The 11,420-nt window shown below is 34.1% G+C and overlaps 1 long non-coding RNA gene across 2 annotated transcripts; it reads left to right on the forward strand.

Moving 5' to 3' along the window:
• Positions 1-3,319: 3,319 nt before the first annotated feature.
• On the forward strand, positions 3,320-10,638 carry LOC136152472 (uncharacterized). 2 transcript variants are annotated; one of them, XR_010660211.1, is made up of 3 exons: positions 3,320-3,527; positions 9,173-9,238; positions 10,358-10,638. It is a non-coding gene; the product is annotated as an uncharacterized lncRNA (long non-coding RNA). The 2 variants fall into 2 exon arrangements; XR_010660212.1 differs by lacking the exon at positions 9,173-9,238.
• The last annotated feature ends 782 nt before the right edge of the window (positions 10,639-11,420 follow it).

Below are 11,420 nucleotides of genomic sequence, written 5' to 3' on the forward strand. Positions count from 1 at the left end.
ACAAAATATTTTGGCATCAGTACTTAGTAACATAGATATTTACTAGTAAATACTAGCTCTTCATTTAGTTAATGATTTCATTAACTAAAATGACTTTCATTTTGTCTTCATTTTCTAAAATAATGTTTTATGTTAGAAGCTCTTATTTTTGCCTTCTCCTTTTAGGATTATATTATTGTTGTTGCTGTGTAGTTGGTAAATCATGTCCAACTCTTGCGACCCTCTGGACTGTAGCCCACCAGGCTCCTCTGTCCTTGGAATTTCCGAGGCAAGAATACTGAAGTGGGTTGCCATTTCCTTCTCCAGGGGATCTTCCCAACCAAGGGATCAAACCCATGTCTCCAGTGTTGCAGGCAGATTCTTCACTGCTGAGTTATCAGGGAAGCCCCAGGACTACATTATTACATAAAAGTATTAGTTGGGCAGTTATTGTATGAGATTCATATGAGCTATTTTAACTTCTTTTAATTAATTAGGATGATATCTATGCTACACTTTTTTTATAGCTTTTTAATGATTTTACTCTGTTCTTAGTATCGGTTTTCATAGAAAAATAATTGATTATCTCAATCAGAAGAATGTGTGAATTGCAGACTATCCAGAGTGAAGAAAAGAAATGATTTACAAACATCCACACTTATTTGATATTAAAATACAAATGTATTAAGGTTTAACTGGATTTTTGTCATGCAGTTGTTTGGATGTGTGTGTTTGTACACATTTATAAACAGAAGAGGGAAGAAAAGTAAGAGGCACATTGATATTTGCCTGAGTATATTTTTGAGTTTACAATACTTAACTAAACTTAACATTTTAAATAATTTAAAGTTAGATTTCACATTAAATATAACCCTTAAAATAGCTGTACACAATGTATGTGCAAAATAACTTTATCCCCTAAAACTGTTAACATAGCTGATATTCTTTTTCTGATTCACATAATGAATATTGACATTTTACACTGATTGTAAAGCAAAGATATCATATTTATGTTTTGTATACATTTTTAAAATCTTAACGATTATCTGGCTTGCTGCGGTCCCTGGCGTCAAAAAGAGGCGGACACGATTCAGCAACTGAACTGAACTGATTATATTTTATATAACATTTTAACATTATCTTGAAAAGGTGTGGTAATTCTAAATCTTTGATCAAGGATCACCTGCTCATTTCTCTGACTTCTTATTTTTCATGGTGGGCAGAAGAAGCTTTATGCTCTTGAAAATTTAATACTGCTGATAGTTTCAATTAATATTTATATTTTACTCATTTCATACCAAAATATGATGCCTAATTAAATATTATTAGCTGTTTATATTGTTATCTATGTATTATAACAATATCAACACACATCTATATTCTTATAGATCTAATGTTACAATCCATATTAATGTGCATATAATAAAGTGAAGTCGCTCCGTCGTGTCCGACTCTTTGTGACCCCATGGACTGTAACCCGCCAGGCTACTCCATCCATGAGATTTCCAGGCAAGAATACTGGAGTGGATTGCCATTTCCTTCTCCAGGGGATCTTCCTGACTCAGGGATCGAACCCTGGTCTCCTGCACTGCAGGCAGACTACTTACCATCTGAGCCACCAGGAACGAACAAGCAAGGTCATTTATTTAATAGGTGTGATCGCTCAGTCATGTCTGACTCTTTGCGACCCTGTGGACTGCAGCCCACCAGGCTCCTCTGCTCATGGCATTTTTCAGGCAAGAACACTAGAACTAAGGTTGTCTTTTCCTACTCCTGAAGATCTTTCTGAACCAGGGATTGAACCAGTGTCTCCTGCATCTCCTGCATCAGCAGGCAGATGGAGAAGGTATCTAAACTCTACTCTTTGAAATGGGACTCAGCAATCTGCTTTTCATTAAGCATCATATTTTCCAGAAATACTCATTCATTCAGCTGCTGCTGTCTTCTACAAACAGATTGAAAAACAGGAATGTTTTCAAAGCTCTCTAGCATATGATGTGCATTTTTCAAAAGATGTCAGAGAATGAGATGGGTCACAGGAAAGAATGAAAGCTGAATGTGGCATCGACTCCAGTTATAGAATAAAAGACTCTGTTTTAGTCTTTATAGTGTAACAGTTGCCAGTAGTATAAAATGAATTTGATGGAGCACCAAAAACATAACAAGTTGAATAAAATGTATTTTTGTTGATGAAAAAAGAAAACAATCTTGTGGGTCACAATTTCTTGATCCTGTGAATTCAGATTCCTTTGAAGGGTATAATATTGATTTGTGGAGTGTCTTGCTATTACTAAAAGCTATTCCCTTTATTCTGATGCTTTTCTCTTGCAAAAAAGAAATGAGATTATACAGCTGATATCATTAAAGCAAGAGCAAAATTGCATTAAAATGAAATGTTTTCAGAATTGAACATGAAAGTCAAAGAGTTTACCTCCCCATCTACATTTCTCAAGCCTAGAAACACATCACAGAGTAAACTGAGATCAATTCCCAAAGGAAAATAAAACAGCTGACCTTTATTTTCAAAGTTATTTTTCTTCAGTTAGTTAAGAAAATATAAACCTTTATTTTTGCCTTAGTCTAAAACCTACAGTTTAAAACAAATAGAACTATGTTTAAAGGGTTATGTTACTTTAAAAATACGTTCTAGAAGAATGCAAAGCTATCTGGTATGTATGACAAGTTTTCATATTATTTAGATAACAGTGTTTCCTTGTTAGAAACACTCAAGCAATCTTCCTGAAGTTGTAAATAAATAACAACATTAAGTTTTGGGGTCAGTTTTGGATTTTGAAGTCACTTGATTATGTTATTATCATTATTATCAACAAAATAAATATTACTAGTATTGCAAACGTAGCAAAGTCATGCTGCTTGTTTCTTAGTACTATGTTTTTAATCATTTTTCTTCACTATATTATCTTCGTTAATAAAAGCTTCAAAATACAACCTTCTCATAGTTAATATGATATTACACTGATGTTTGCTTTTAATTAGTCAATACCACTTATTTCCCAAAAGTAACTTGCTCTGTTCACCTTGTTTCTCTTTTGTTGGGTTGTTACTTTTTGGGGAAGAATGAAAAGGGAAAGAAAATCTCTCCTCTTAGCCAATTTTTCTCAGTTTTTATGAGAGAATCATGAGTATTCATTCAAAGATATGTTCAGAATACCCACTTTGTGGCAGGCGCCATCAGCTGCTGGAGATCTGATGAAGAACAAGATAAATATAGCTTGTCCTTACACAGCTTACTGTCACACATAAGCTAATTTTAGAAAGTGGGAAGCACTACACAGGAGTGCCAGGAGAGGGATCAGTGGAAACCGCAGACCTTAGAAAAGACAAGGGAAGGAAGATCACTCTGAAGGGAGAGAATGGACACTGAGGTTCAAAGGAGAGCCTCCTGCCAGGTGGAGAAAAAGTTAGAAAGATACTGAAGGGCCAAAGAACTTGACATGCTTAAAGGAAGAAAACACCAGCATGGGTGAAGCAAAGAGCAGACTGACCCATGTGCTATAAGGTCAAAGACCAGGACAGAGCTGGACCAGGTACCTTCCTATTTTTTCCAGTAAGAAGTTCAGCATTTATTTTTCAGGCAAGAGGAAACCATTCAAATTAGAAGCAGTGATAGGAATGGAGATTTATTCAAAATGCTACATTGAGTTAGCAACAATGATAGAACATGTCTATTATCGTTCCATGGGAAACCAGCTACACAAAATGATTCCTAAAAAATTTAGAAAATGCTAGATATCAAGTTAAACTTTTGGACAATCACAATGTCATTACTCTCTTAAATATAGAATATTCTCATAATGTTAAAAGCTGCTTAAACTTTTACTCAAATCCCCAAATATATCTGACCTCAAAATTTAGTTTTCTGGTGGTATCCAGCATCTCTTTCTGGAACCACACTTTGGAAAATACTTATATAGAAAAAAGTGATCAGTATTACTCAAGTGAGTCATATCATTGGAATTCTTTAGCTTTGTTTCAATATTCCTAACTCTAAAAACTTACTTTCATATTAAGAATGTGCCTTACATTCATTACTTTTCATACACCTGAAAAAGTCACTCAGAATGCAATTAACCCTGTTTAAGGCATGAATGGGATAATTTCTCCATGAACTCTATTCTATTTCATGTTCTCATAAGGCAACTTTGGCATTAAATATGGATAAAGTAATAGTTTTCATAAGGATATCCAGTATTAGAGTGTTAGGATGATTTTAATTAGTCTTCATCAGCAGGATAGGTTTACCTGTGTGCTTGTCCATGTGAAGTGCATGTAAATCCTGAACCATCACCTATGAATTTAAATCAGAAAGCTCATCAACTTCTGTTGGCAAGGTGAAAGATAAAAGCCACAGAAGGACCTTCCTAGCCTCTGTCAGTAATGATAAACAGCATTAGCTGCTTCTGTAGACACTAATGCTGCTATCTTGGGAACACAGGCAGCTACCATGAGAACTTTACAGCTTCACTAATCATACTTTTGTTTGCCACAAAACAGAAAATAAAATCTCAACAAAGAAGCAATAAATATTAGCATTTATGAACAAAAGAAGGTCACATAAATATGTAGATCTCCGAATATGCAATGCATTCTTCATTAACCAAATATCATGTTCATTATTATAAGCTGTTATTCTAGGAGAAGGAGACAACAGAAGTAAGAGCAAATTAAATGAAAGCCGGGACAGAGTCAGATGTGTAGGAAGCATTTTCCATAAAAAGAGCCGGTGACTGCAATAAAAATCAATGCTTTAATGTTGTGAACTTATTTATTATTTATTTGCTTAAAGGGATTTTCAGTAGCGATAAATATTCCAAATCCTGTGACATCAAAATACCAAACTTTTCTTCTAGTTCATTGAAAAATTTGTGTTTGTGGCATGATATTTTAAATTCAAATATATTAAAATTCTATTTTCTCACTTCAAGGCAAAATATTCATAGTGAATTAATTTAATAACATTGCTTACAAAGTTTAAACAACATGCATGGTAATTTTGATATTTAATATAGAGATAGCCAAACAATATTCTCCCTTAAAAGCATACCAGGATGTTATATCACTAAACTACAAAAACACTAACAAATTCGAAAAAGAAAATAAGACATCAGCATATCTTTTTATTTTCAAATACATATGCCTATAAAGTTTCTGTGATAGCTTACTTTTCATCTTCTTACACAAAAATATTAAATTCCTAGTTCTTTGAAAGACTTCTCCTATGTTCAATGGTTTCATTTTCCTTTTACTATTTTCCTTTTTTATATTATATTTCTAATATGTTTCACTTTTTTTTTTTCTCCTCTGCTACATTTGCAGCATGACTGATAAGGTGATGGTTGAAGTAGTTAGAGTAATCAACTGATTAGTTAACTAGGCTTCTAATTTTACAAAAAATCTTACATTATGTCCCTGCTGTTATACTATTACTTACTTCAGTTGCTAAATGCTGTTGGGATATAATTAATGATGTTATGTTAAAACTCAAGTGCTGTTAGGTAACATGCATGAAATTTAGAAGACTTGTTTAACAAACCAGGGTATGTCCTTTAAAAGTGCACCTAAGCCACAAAAGAATCTAGTGCAGATAATCTACAGTCCAAGGGTTAGGGTTTTTTTTTTTTAAATAAGCATTATTTTTATTACCTATAAAATGGGTTAATAATAGTACCTATTTCATATAGTCCCTGTAAGAATTATTACATATGCAAATGAAAGGCTTAAGATAAAAACTGATCACAAAGTGCCTATTAGTTATTATGATCTACTTGGATAACTTCAAATGTGGTTATTGAAACATACGAAATCATAAGAGAATAATCGCAAGTGTATTCACTGGTGAAAATATACTGCAATGTCTTATATAAATATCATATAATTGCCTAGGAGATGTGATATTAATGTATTAGTGGGAGGGGTTAATAGGCTAAGTTATCTGGAGAAAGAAACTAGGAACTAAGTCTTTTATAGTTTTCAGAAATAAAAAGATCATTTACATAATTGAGATAAGAGAACATATTGTACATTCACTGGTTATTAGACAAGAAATCTGAACTGATCTCAATTTAAAATGTTTCTTTCTTAGTTTTTATTTTCAACTTACATAAAAAATAAATTAAAATTCTTTCACTACCTTATTGGGCAGAGAATGAAAGGTATTTATTGGAAAAGAGGAGAATAGAGATCAGAAGAAAAACTATTGCAACTCTCACCACACTTTTGAGAAGGTCATAGCAATTGATTTCAGGTACTTTCTACTACAGATTCCTGACTCCAGGTTGTATCGCTATATAAGTATATGGTACATGTGGTGTTGTAGGAGCCTCCTGATGAAAGTGAAAGAGGAGAATAAAAAAGTTGTCTTAAGACTCAGCATTCAGAAAACTAAGATCATGGCATCTGGTCCCATCACTTCATGGCAAATAGATGGGAAAACAGTGAGGGACTTTATTTTGGGGGCCTCAAAAATTGCAGATAGTGACTGCAGCCATGAAATTAAAAGATGCTTACTCCTTGGAAGAAAAGTTATGACCAACCTAAACAACATATTAAAAAGCAGAGACATTACTTTGCCAGCAAAAGTATGTCTAGTCAAAGCTATGGTTTTTAAAGTAGTTCTATATGGATGTGAGAGTTGGGACTATAAAGAAAGCTGAGCTCCAAAGAATTGATGCTTTTGAACTGTGGTGATGAAGAAGGCTGCCGATAGTCCCTTGGACTTCACGGAGATCCAACTAGTCCATCCTAAAGGAGATCAGTCCTGGGTGTTCATTGGAAGGACTGATGTTGAAGCTGAAACTCCAATACTTTGGCCACCTGATGCGAAGAACTGAGTCATTGGAAAAGACCCTGATGCTGGGAAAGATTGAAGGCGGGAGGAGAAGAGGACGACAGAGGATGAGATGTTTAGATGGCATTACTGACTCAACGGACATGAGTTTGAGTAAACGCCTGAAGTTGGTGATGGACAGGGAGGCCTGGCATACTGCAGTCCAGGGGGTCGCAGAGTCGGCACGACTGAGACTGAACTGAACTGAACTGAGGAGCCTTAGGGGCATGATGGTAGTAAACAAAGACTCATATTATACAACCACATTTATTTGAGTCTCATTCCTTTTGATCCAAGTCATAGGGTTAAAAGTAGATAGACCAGCACATAATGCATATAATGCTGACCTTAGAAATATATGTAGTATGTAAGTACTCTGTATTCCATTAGTTTTTCCCTAATTCTTATAGCATTTAACATTTAATCAACCCACTCAGTGAAAGAAATATTATTTGATCCTGTATTACTGCCAGACACTACCCTGGGAGCTAATAATATAATGGTGAAGAAATAGGGTCATTTCCCAAGGAGTTTATGATCTTCTTTTGTCTCCAAGCAGCTTACAGACAATGGCAAAATAGTTTTAACACTGTGGAAACACATGGAAAGGGTGATTTACTTACTAAGCCTTGGTGTTATTGTATTTCTAAATAAAAAAGCTCAGGAGAGTATATTCTATTTCTTTTGTATCACTTCTGCATATTACTTTAGTGTCAGGTAAAAAATAAATATTTATGAAACTGAAATAATAACACATTTTCCTTATGAGTTGGTTAGCAACAAACAAATGTTGACTTAAAGTGAACTAAAAATATTTTACTTCTATGTAATTGGTTATTCAACAAGAAGGGCAGTCTTTCTCAAAATTTAATGATGTCATTAAAATGGTATAATTGGAGGGTACATGATGTGATATATATGGATGCTACTTAATTTGGATGTTACATGTCAAAGCATCCATCAAGAATTGGGGGGTTTCCCTGGTGGATCAGTGGTAAAGAATCCACCTGCCAATGCAGGGGACGTGGGTTCGATCCCTGAATCAAGTTTCCCACGTGCCACATGCGCCGCTACTAAGCCCATGCACTGCAAGTATGTAGCCTGGGCTCTAGAGTCCAGGGGTCACATCAGCTTTTTACTGAAGCCCTTGTGGAGAGCCTGTAATCCTCAACAAGCAAAACCACTGCAATGAGAAAGCCACACACTGCAACTAGAGAATAGCCCCCACTCTCTGCAAGGAGGCAAAGCCCACATAAAAAGCAACAAAGGCCCATCACAGCCATAAGTAAAATTATTAAAAGAATTAGACATAACAATTTATGATATGATATATTAAATTTCCTTGTCACAAAATATGTTTTCTTTGAGAAATCAGTGAAGAATACAGGTAAGGGTGCTATATAAAAAAAATAATAGCCTTTGAGATAACTAAACTGTTGTAATAATTTTAAATCTAATTACTTCAATGTCTATTTTAAATATGAACATTGATAGAAGATTAAAATTTTTATTTATATGCCTCAATTTTTATTCTTATTATTTAGTAGAAGTCTAAGATATAGGTACAAATTAAAAGAAAGATAAGAAAATATACATATATATGAAATTATATAGTGAAAATATTGATTTTACTATTAATTATGTCATTCATAGAGTGACAGATAAAATTTGTAGTAATATTTGACATGAATTTCCTTAAAAGAGGCAAATTTAAGGCATTTAAATCAAATACTACTATTATATGAGTGTATCTATTTTGATTTTAATTCATTAGGATACAAAGAGTCTTATTTATAAAGTATGGTGACATCTCTCCTGTGGTTAAATTTTTTTTCTGATAAACGCTTTAGCACTTTCTCCTTTCAAAGACTACAAATGAAAAATTACGACAAATAACAAGCCTAACAAAACAACGTTCTGACTGTATTGTCATATTTATTATAAAACACTTGGCTCACTGCATTTTGGCATTTTATACAACTGGTTCTGACAGTGATTAACATGGTTTGGGCTTCTGCAGTTTCACCCAAGAGAAATAAAACACCAAAATCTCTGCAGGTGTGTAATGGGCCAGAGATTTACAATCTGTTCTGCAAAGTCAGACTTCAAAGACTTGGGAAAAAAAAAATCTTAAGTTGGCAATGCCTCTATCATCACTATTATTTAAGGTGTTTTCTATATTTCAAAAGGAACTGTGTAGCTAATTGCAAAGATTTCATCTCCAATTTGACTTCTGTGCAGCTCTCCTCAGAAGACAATTTTCATTATACATCTGCACATTCCAGGTGAAGCAGGCATCACCTTTATGAAACAGCAAACTAAATAATTATTTACTTGTACTTCCAGGGAGACTTCACTTGAAGTATACTGCATCATTTAACCGATCCTAAGGAGTAGCTGGGAAGGACCAAGGTAATTACCAAATGACAATCAGGCAGCGGCACCTGGGCTATGGCAGCCTTAGGACAAGTGCCCATAATTGCTTCCATGATTGCTTGGTGTGAACCTAATACAAAACTTCCCCAATTAGGGTCAGAACACGCATGATAATCTCAATTATAGGAATGTTCATCTGCCTGAGAGCTGCTCACAGAAGAAAAAGTTCAAATACTGCTATTTAAATTTTTCAATGTGAGAGTTTACCCATTTTCGTGGATCTCAGGTCTATGCCTATGCCTGACGGAATGCAAATTGCTCCACCTTTTAGAATATTCCACTTATGTATTTCCAAATGTCATCTCTGTAGTTTATTACCATTCCATGAGTAAACAAACAATGGATAAACAACATAAAGGGATATCACTTTAATGATAAGTCCCTCAGAAAATCAGTAGTAGGTTACTTTCTTTAAACTTGAATTCTGTTATACATTTCAATGAAAGCACCCAGTAATCTCTCTGTCATCCACGGCTATTACTAACAGAAATGAAATAAATTGAATAATGGGCCAATATTTTTAGTCAATTTAACCACCAAAGGTTTTGATTGCTATGATATTTTGCCTGAAGTATAGTTCTCTCCTATTCAAGTACATTTGTTGAAAATTGCCAAGGTCATAGGCGCACACATTAACCGTATCAGTCAGGGTGGCAAAGAGAAAAGCTTTCTTCCATCATAGCAGATTGCAGCCTTCATTCAAATATTTTCCATCATCTCATCAACCTTGTTTAAAAGAGGGGATAATGTCAAAAGAAAAAAAATGTCCTTCAAATTCTTCATCCATAAAGAACTCCATGTATACTCTCTCAAAATATATACAGTATATATAGCTTTATTATATATATATGTATAATATATAGAACAGACACAAATTTGAAAACTGTCACACTACCCATTTTTAAGCTTTAATTTTTTAGGACATAAATAAGAATAAAATATTCATTTATCAAAATGACTTATTAAAAATGGAAACTCATGTGATACCTAACCACACATGTACTACCAAAGTTTGCTTTAGTATGTGAACAATATTACCTGTCATTTACCAGTGTTATACAATTCTACATTTGATTATCTTCTTGCTTTTTCTAGGTTTTTGCAGTAGGAACAAGCATGCTACCCAGAACAAGCATCAAAACCACAACGTTATGTTCCTTGGCTTGGTTTCCTGACTGAAGTTATAGCGTTGTATCTGCCAGGATGCTTTAGCAAATTTCAATCAATAATGTCAACCTGAAGCCAGCACTGACCTTACTGAACTTGAACTCACTGAAACATTTTATCACAAAGGTTGGAGGTTGCAATAATTCATTGTATTAATGTAAAAAATAGATCCTTTTAGATTTATATAAAAGCCATAATTTATGTAGTGATGTTAATTTCGAGTGTGTGATGTGCTTCAATTTCTCATTCTGCTTGCCATTTTGTGACAGAAACTCTGAAGCCATCTGAAGGTTACAAAGAATGTTCAGTAATAACGAGCTCTTATGTCCTTGTAGGTTTCACTTTGATGGATATCCATAGTGTTTCCCCATGACATAATTCTACTGAGGAAAAACATGTCTTGAAAACACAGCTTGTGATTTCACCTTCAAAGATAACTAGCATGATTTTAAAAACAAAGGTAAACTAAAAATGAGAAATGAATGTGCATTGTTATTATAATGTGCATTTAATCATTTTTATTACATGTCCTTCCAAATTTAATTGGCAAAAATAAAGATGCTATAGGAAAAACACTTTATAGAGTGTTTCTTTGATTGTTATTTTTAAAATCTACCCTTTTAGTCATAAAATAGTAATTCCACTCTAATGAGGCACACACAGCATATTTCTCTGAAAAACTATCTGTTGTTTAATAGTTTTACATAAACAAGTCTCCACATTTCAATGTCCATTTTTGCATACACTGAAAAACTTCAAGAACCCCTTTATATGTCCACTACATGTCAGTTCATATTATAAGCATAAAACAATGAAGATCTGTTTCACCCTAGATAATATACATGTTTCAATGCTGTTCTCTCTAAACAGCCCACCCTCACCTTCTCCCCCAGAGTCCAAAATTCTGTTCTGTACATCTGTGTCATCGGGTGGAGAGGGAGGTGGGAGGGGGGATCGGGATGGGGAATACATGTAAATCCATGGCTGATTC

Source organism: Muntiacus reevesi, chromosome 21 (genome assembly GCF_963930625.1).
Source record: "Muntiacus reevesi chromosome 21, mMunRee1.1, whole genome shotgun sequence".
Lineage (NCBI taxonomy): Eukaryota > Metazoa > Chordata > Mammalia > Artiodactyla > Cervidae > Muntiacus > Muntiacus reevesi.